At 42.1% G+C, this 7,277-nt stretch overlaps 1 non-coding gene across 1 annotated transcript; it reads left to right on the forward strand.

Moving 5' to 3' along the window:
- The first annotated feature begins 314 nt into the window (after positions 1-314).
- On the forward strand, positions 315-386 carry trnaa-ggc. The gene has a single exon. It is a non-coding gene; the product is annotated as a tRNA-Ala (tRNA).
- The last annotated feature ends 6,891 nt before the right edge of the window (positions 387-7,277 follow it).

Here is a 7,277-nt window from a genome sequence, read left to right on the forward strand (position 1 = left end):
TTATAATAATAGGAGTAGTCCATTCGGCCCCTTGAGCCTGTCCCGCTATTTAATAAGATCATGGCTGATCTACTACCTAACTCCATTTACCCGCCCTATCACCATATCCCTTAATCCCTTTAGTTTTTAAAAATCTATCAATCTCAGTCTTGAATATGTTCAACGACTGACTGAGCATCCGCAGCCTTCTGGTGTAGAGAATTCCATGAATACCACCATGGGTTCTGTAACATCCACTAGAACAGGCAGATGGGACCTCAGTTTAACATATCATCTGAAGGATTTGATTCCTTCAGGATTCAAAGGATTTGAGGAGTCCTGTAGCTCAGTGGTTAGAGCACTTGCCTGGCAAGCGAGAGACCTGGGATCGATTCCCGGCAGGGCGAAACCTTGGGCAAGTTTCCTTACTCCGCATGCCTGATAATAATTCCTGAAGAAAGAAAAAAAAATAAAATTAGTCACTTCAATCCTCGACTGTTTGTGGGGACGCTGCTGTGTGCAATTGGCTGCCGCATTTCGCCCACAAATATACAGTCAGTTCACTTTACAGTATATTTGTGAAGCGCTTTTGAGACATCTAGAAGATGTGAAAACGTTAAGTACAAAGATTATTATTATTTCCCCACCCCAACAACAACCAGACCTACCCCCGATCACTGGCCATGACTTCCCTCTCCCCCAGTCACCAGTTGACCTCACCATCACTGGCACTGACCCTTTTGGCCCTGAGCCAATTGTAGATCACTTTTTGAGGTGGTGACATTCCAATTTGACAGTGTGCAATCATATGATTTTCTACATATGATTTTCCAAATGAGTATTTTCCAAAGAAACACATAAGAACTCTACACCCTGGTATCAAGGTGTGTAGTAAATTTTTTGAAGAAAGGAAATAGAGAGTAACCGATAGCAGAGAGAGGTTAAAATGGTAGGAAGTATTCAGTGGGGATGAAAGTCCATACTGGGACCATGAGAACTAAATAGAGCAGTCAGTGCAAATGTTGGGTGAATTGTGAAATCAAAGGAGGCATCCAAGGTCTTGAAAGGAGAAATCAACACGGAATGCACGTGTTCTGATTACTGATAAATCAAATTCAATGCAAATTAAAGGTTACTGCATGTGGGAATTACAATTTGAGGCGTATTTACTATATGGTGGAGTCCTGTAGCTAAGTGCTTAGAGCACTTGACTCACTAGTGAGAAACCTGGGTTCGATTCCCGACAGGGCAAAACTTTGGGCAAGTTTACTTACTCCACACGCCTGATAATAATCCCTCAAGATAAAACACAATAATAAATTGGTCACTTCAATCCATGACTGTTTGTGGGACACTGCTGTGCGCAATTGGCTGCTGCATTTTGCCCACAAATATATACAGTATATTCTGTGACGAGTTTTGAGACACCTAGAAGACGTGATAAGGCGCTGTATCAAATGCAAGGATTATATTTATATTCCCCGCATCTCCTCCCAGTCTGCAGCATCGAAAATAATGTCAAAATCATTCCTTTTTTTTATATAGTTTTCAATAAATAGGAAATCAAAGACTTTTTGTGCCACAGGCTCCGTGACCCCATCAACCCCACTCTCGCTCGGCTCCGCTGGCTCCCCATCCCTCAAGAGGATAATTTGAAAATCCTCGTCCTCACTTTCAAGGCCCTCCATGGCCTTGCCCCCTCCTACCTTTCTGACCTACTAACCCTCTATCAACCTGTCCGCTTCCTCCATTGAGCAGACTCCGACCTGCTCCATGTCTCCTCTCCCGACCCGCCCTACCATCATATCAACGGCAAGGATCATTATTACTCTGCACCTCAAGGTGTAAAATCTTTAGTGCATATGAGTGCGGTTGTGCTACCAGGCTGCTGGTATGAGATTCTGCTGAGCCCTGCAATGACTTTGAAACTCCAAGGTGCTGCACTGGCTTTATAAAACCAGCTCTGGAAAGCATCGGAATATGCTGATTTGATACTCTGCGCACAGCCCCTTGCTGCCGCTCCAGGTATTCAATAATAAATTCCAGGCGGTAAAGAAGAATCAAACTAAGCTAAACCTTAGGTACCTTAAGTTACATAATTGAAAGGGTATATTTTAATGTATATGATACAGTAAAATCACATAAGTCTTATCTTTATAAATCTTATAATCACCTAATGCACCTGTTCTGATAAACATCCACCTGAGTCCCATGCAGTGGTCCTATCAAAACCACTTACATGTTTGCATGAGACATATTAATCATCTCCTAACTAATAATGTTGCTCCCCTACCCTTCATTACTCCCGCACTTACTAGCTGCACTGAATCAAATTTTCTTACTCTACACCCCTCTGTTTACCGAGCAGTCAGTAGGAACCCGGTTGTTAGTCGATTGGCTGATCGCTTCTCCGGAAGTAATAATCCCTTCTAAATAAATAAATAAATAATTTGGTCACTCAATTCACGACTGTCTGTGGGATACTGACGTGCGCAAATAGCTGCTACGTTTCGGCCCCAAATATACAGTCAATTCACTTTGCAGTATATTCTGTGAGGTGCTTTGAAGCGTCTCACCGACAGGATAAGGTGCTATATCAAATGCAAGGATTATTATTGTTATTACTCCCACGCTGAAACGTTAAAAGCCTACTGTAACTACTGATCTAATGTCTCATTGTTGCCCACATTTCTGACTTCAATTTTGTCAGTATCTGGAAAGCTATATTCAAATTTTTCAATCACAGTTTCAACAAGGATTATTTTTTATGCGTCAGAATTTGACTGCACTTGATGCTGAAAGCGATGGAGCCCTGCTGCTTTCAGTTCATGGGCTATCAAAGCCTCAAGTAATCACAGACTAAAAAAAAAACCCACACCACCTCTTCACTCAGAATAAATGGCAAAAATTATAATTCATATTCAAAAAGCTGTGGACTTCTGTTAGGAAATCACACTCGGCGCTTCAATTCCAAACAGCGGGTTGCTAAGCATGAGGTACTGCTGATGAGCTGCAATTGATTGCCTTTAAAGTGCAAATAGGAAAACTAATTCCACATGTTTGAGTGCCCTGAGCTACACAAAAAAAATAGGTTTATCACAGTTAATCTGCTAAATGCAGTATTATTCTCTTGAAGCCATTGTTTGACATCCTGGGGGTTCCCTGTAATCTTTTGAATCGTAAAATCCAGTTTAGCTGTCGAACTTTTCCACAGCTGTTTTTGTGAACCTCCGGCAATGAAGGGCAATTGACAACAAAAATAGCTGAACAACAAATTTCCTCCTTTCTCCTTTGATATCTTACCTAAGTGGCCATTTTGTGTGAGTCAGTATCAGGTTTCCTCCCACCGCTAACCTTCTCTGATCCAATCTCTCCGCATAACTGCAGCCCTTCATCCCAGGAATCATTCTCACAAACCTCTTCTGCACCCCCTGTAAGATTTTAATATCTTTCCCTTGTGAGTTTAGAGTGAATCATTAGTAAGGGATCACTGAATAACCTGAATAAATTCACTATGTAGGATCATGGGCGAAGACAACTGGAATGCATCTTGATGTCATAGAAATCGCCAGCGCAAGAGAAAGCCAATAGCTCCACCGAGCCCTCACCGGTTCAAAAGCAAGCTTTATTAATTCGGTCCCACCGCCCAGCCTTAGCCCCACACTCCTTCGAGCTCCTCTCTTTCTTATACCTATCTATCATAGAATTGTACGGCACAAAAAGAGGCCATTCAGCCCATTGAGTCTGTGCCGGCTCTTTGAAAAGAGCAATGTATTGTCAATCCCACTCCCCAGCCCTTTCCCCATAACCCTGCAGACCCGTCCTCCTATCTCCTTCACTCTTGAAAGCCTCAGTGGGCTCTGTCCTGGAACTAGTCTCATAAACCTCCTCTGCACCCCCTCCAAGACCTCAATATCGTTTCTGAAGCGAGGTTGCCCAAAACTGGACACAGGACTACTCAAGTTGCAGCCTAACCAATGATTTGTACAAACGTACCATTATTGCTTTACTTCTGTACTCTGCCCATAGATAAAACCCAGTCTTTTGTCAGTTGCAATGCCAATTTCAATGACTTATTGTAATGACTGCACTCTCAAATCCCTTTGCTCATCAGCAAGATAATGTCATTCCTACATTTGTTCTTACAAAATTAATTGGTTCACATTAAGCCGGGTCATGAAATATGTCCCAGAGTTATTCAGTACCTTGAGTACTTGTGAGGAGGATAAAGATTTTCAACAATTGCCACCTAAATGCTTTATCAACAAGAATGCTAGGATTACTATTGCAACAGCACATTAATAGGATAAAACTAACCCATCTCACATTCTTTTATACAAAAGCCTATTAGGCTATAGAACCAAATTTATTTTTACAAAGAAAGCCATTCTGCTCATTAGGTCTGAAAGAGCAAAGATATGGACAATTTTACTTTTACAACTTCCTTTTGAAGCTGAGTTGATTACCATCTTTAAAAGGCAATTAGATAAACACTTGAAGAAAGTAGATGTAAAAGGCTATACGAAAATTGGATTAGAGTAGATAGCTCGGGAAGTATATGTGAGAGGGGTGGGGGGTGGGGGTGGAACGACTCACAAACTGTTTTCTCAGGCATACCGACTGTACTATGATTTAGAAATATTCACACATTTAATTACGCTGTTTGATAGTCCTCATCTTGATCTTCAGATCGCTTCAAGACCTTGGTCCTTCCCTATCTATAATAATAATAATCCTTGTATTTAGTATAGCACCTTTTCATGTCGTTTAGACGTCGCAAAGAACCTCACAGGATATATTGTAAAGTGCAGTGAGTGTGTATTTTGTGGGACTATGTTGTGGGTGACTTTCTGTCTCTCTTACCTCTACATCTTATCCCCATCCGTCAGGGAAAGGAGAGACTTTCTCTCACCACAAATTCAGTTCAGTAGAAAGAGAGGTGCAGAATTTTATGCAAAACAGCAATTTCTTTTAAGCTTTATATGAAACATATAAGTAGTTCCTAATCCTGAACCATCAGTGCTGCCAACAACTGAAAACTATTAGTACTAATTCTATAAAAACACCTTGAAAAAGTTAATAAAGATAACTGCAAATTATCTTTTTAGATCAGTAAATGGCTACTATGGGATATTGCTTTTGCACTTAGCTCTGCGCTTGTTCCTCACGTTTTAAATGCTTTTATTCCTCTGTTTTTTACTGAGACCTATTTCATCATTTTATTGAGGCATATCGCCAGTGGCACTATCATAACATTCTCTCCCGAGAATGGTTGGGGTAGTAGAAATTTAGCAGTAAATGTTTTTGTCAAGAGCGCACTTTTGCTCTGTCAAGGCTGTTTAGTCAATCATGGGACACGTAATGGTAATACACTGTGAAGAGTTATCTTTCTCAATCTCTTTCCCTATCCCCCTTCCCCAAAAAAAACATTGTAATCTGGAATGGTCGTACACTATGAAAAGCAATTTCTCAATCTCTTTCTCATCCACACACACAAAAAAACATTGTAATCTTTAAATATCTGTTGGGCACCTAAAGCCACTTCAGATGTTTTACAATCTGTCAAATAACTGCGAGATGCTGTGTGAGTAAAATGATCCATGTTATTGCCATATAAACCCGAACCGCTTGCTGATAAAATAGCTGTTGACAGTAAAATAAGTAATTAACAGCGGTAAAAAGGCGGCCTTTAACCTCTGGTTTCTGATCATTTGCTCAGGTGTCCTTTACTTGTTTTCAAAAGTTACTCTTCTTGTGACGTTAGTTCTTTGCTTTTTTTTTAAAAAACTAACGTTTAGTCGCAAGGTTCGGGTTCAAACCCCACGACGGGAACTCCCAGTCTCGGCTGACATTCCAGTGCAGCCCTGGGGAGCGCAAGACTGTCGTATTCAAATAAAGAAGCAAGTTTCTCTGGCCGACCATAAATTGGTCATTCATTGTCATGGCTGTGTTTGCACCCTTACTGTGCTGTGTATAAATACGGGTGCTTTACTTTGGCCGCAAATCCAGTTGTTGCGCTTGATAGTAATTAACCCGCAAAGAGCTCTGAGGCGCTATCAGTTGCAAAGATTATTACTTTAATATTATTTTGGGTTCCCATTCCCAACTGTCTTTCCTCCTGCCGTTACCCCACAGGTATTCATTCGTAAACCGAACAGGCCCGCAGGCAGCTCGCTCCCTGGGGCTCTGGTAACTCTGCAGTATAATTGACTATTAGGAGATATGACTCACTCTCCTGCTCTCTGCCTTTCCCTGCAGGCAGCACATAGCCCTTTCGCTCTGTTCCTTCCTCCTAACTGCTGGATCCCAACACTTTGATGTTCCAATGCACCATTATGAAACACATTAACTGCATGCTGTTTACTATTCAAATTAACCTTCCGGGTGGTGCATCTTGCCAACGGTGACATGCCTGGCAACAGAGTTATTGATGAATAATTTTAATTATTATTTTAAAAAATAATGATTATTATTCATCTCGGAATCCAGTTGGTCCTCGGTAGTCCAGTTCCTGAGCCAGCTGTACCCCAGGGCACTGCTGACCACAGACCGGTCAGTCTGGCGCATCGGCAGGATTTGGAGGGGCAGTTTGGGGTCCCACTGAGCTCCTGTTAACCCTGCAACAGGTCCAGTGGTCATCGCTTGACTAATGGCAACCTATGTGGTTTTAGCTGGTTAAACGCCGGCAGTACCCCCACGCACACTCTGGGGTTCCCCAGGCCACGGCCAATGCTGGTGGAAGGCTGTATTTGTGGATGTGTCGTCTTTTAGACGGGATTTAACACAGAGTTGTCATCTGCCTGTTCGAGTGGACCTGAAAGATCCCACGATGCGATTCAAAAAGCAGTGGAAGTTCTCTGCGTCCTGGCCAACAATCCTCAGATAAATTGGTCAAACACTTTCAAGGCTGTTTGGGGAGGTTAGCTATGTATAAAATGGCTGGTATGTCAGCCTACAGTCACTTGACAGAAGCCTTTCTTTCAATGTGGCACCGTATTATTATATTGACTCGATAGCTGAATGGGCTCTGCTGGGCTGCAAGTAGTTGCCTGAAAGTAGAGTTTAAAAATAGCCATAGGAGCGAGGCAGACGGGGGGGTTGTTGTGATGTGGCGGGCCAGTTTCCGGAGAAATGTTGGGAATCTTTTTGGAAGAGCTCTTGCGATGTGCCCATAAAAGGAATGGAAAGGCTTCAATGAAAAATGCTTTACGACGGCTGAGGAACGCAGACACAATTTAAAACGTGTTCCATTAGCGACCCTTTCAGTCCTGTAAAAAGAGTGGAGGGGACGTCTATTC

The sequence above is a fragment of the Callorhinchus milii genome, unplaced genomic scaffold (assembly GCF_018977255.1).
Source record: "Callorhinchus milii isolate IMCB2004 unplaced genomic scaffold, IMCB_Cmil_1.0 Scaffold2, whole genome shotgun sequence".
NCBI lineage: Eukaryota > Metazoa > Chordata > Chondrichthyes > Chimaeriformes > Callorhinchidae > Callorhinchus > Callorhinchus milii.